This window comes from Geospiza fortis, unplaced genomic scaffold (assembly GCF_000277835.1).
Source record: "Geospiza fortis unplaced genomic scaffold, GeoFor_1.0 scaffold100, whole genome shotgun sequence".
In the NCBI taxonomy this organism is placed as follows: Eukaryota; Metazoa; Chordata; class Aves; order Passeriformes; family Thraupidae; genus Geospiza; species Geospiza fortis.
Window position 1 is genome coordinate 3,741,097 of NW_005054350.1, and position 1,681 is coordinate 3,742,777.

Consider the following 1,681-nt stretch of genomic DNA (forward strand, 5'->3'; position numbering starts at 1 on the left):
ATGCCTTTGCTTACTTTAAGCAAAATTTTCAAGAATATGGGAGCTTTCACTAGGATTGCCTGTTGTCCCAACAAATATAACTCTTCCTCCAGCATGCCTGCTGACCTGATGGAGGAAAATAAATAAGAAGCATGGGGGAGCATGGAAGACTCACACTGGCATGAGGCCAAATTAAGACAAAGGGTATTCTAAACAAACCAAATTAATTACACACCAGACCATTTGACTACGATGTTTTAAGTTGATACTTTTGTTGCTAACATGAGCCTGCACCAGCACAAAAACGAGACATCAACCAGAAGCCAGTCTATTTTGAGTGTGGGATCTTCAACATCTTAAAATCCTTCAGGGCCAAGAACCACCGTACCCAGTTTGTTGCTGTCTGCCCTCCCTGCTTCCCCAGCAGTCAGGAACCAGCTCTTCCCAGCTCCTTCCACAGTAGGCATGTGTGACACAGCTGTAGGGATAGGGAGAGCAGCCACACTTCTATCCAATGTGGAGACCTGATGTGCTGGCACCAAATTCTTAAAATCCAACCACCTCCCTACATGACACCCTTGAATTGCAACCCAGCAGCTGAGAAACACTGAACTGCAGCCTGAACAACTGCTGTACACAACCTCCCTCTCACAGCTCACAAAACCCAACTTCAGTTCCACTTTCAACTTTCAAAGTGCAGAATTCTTACTCAGGATGGCACTCGCTGCCTATTAATCAACATGGTTACAAGCTCTGAGCTTTCTTCTGCTTGGCCCCAGCACTTCAAGATCCCTTCAAGTAAATCAGCTCTGACTTTACACCATTTCTGCTTTACACTTTTTTTTCCTCCTACATATCCCTTTTCCTCCTGCTTCTACAATCCAAAAAGCTGCGCTCTGCTGCTCCCACAAGCAGCCTAACGCTTTCCCTCACATGCAGCTTTCTGTCTTTGAGAAGCCTCAGCCAATGCATGTGACATAAAACCAACTTCATATATATTTTTTAGCCATTTCCAGTAAAGAAAGAGAAGATAGGGGAATTTATCTAGGGAGCAATGAAAATAAACGATTCCAAAGGCAGGAAGTTTTTTTGCCTCAAGGGCCAACTCAATCTATAACAGTCTAACAACTGGAATGGGAATTGAGATGCTCCAAAATCAGTGTTTTGCACAGCACAGACAGCTAGAGATCCCACTAGATCCCATTGATCTGACCTGTCATGTGGCCAAGGGAGAAGGGTTGAAGCCCCATATGCCAACAATAAGGACAGAGAGCAGGGCAAAAACTGCCCAGGAAAGCTTGTGGGAAATTAAGAACCACTTCATCTGCTGAACACTGGAGCCTACCCGGTTCCAGTGTGACCCACTGCGAGGTCCTTTGTACACACTGGCAAAATGAGCAGCCACAGGAAGATCCACAATCCCATGGATGCACAACAGGCACCTACCCCTAAGATGAGAGGGAGCTAAGTGATGGAACAGGCCTCCAGAAGAAATTTGGTTTTTTCCTACCCAAAGTGTCCCTGCTCTCCTTCAGCCTAGAGAAAAGCAGGAGAGGACTGAGCACAAGTAGGAAAGCTGCTGATGCCTGGCAGGTGGAGCAGAAGACAGATTGGAAAACCAAGCATTTAGTCATATACTTCCTAAGTGGGAAGAAATGGTTGAGTGAAAGCAGCCCAAAACCAGGGAGGAACGAAACAGAAA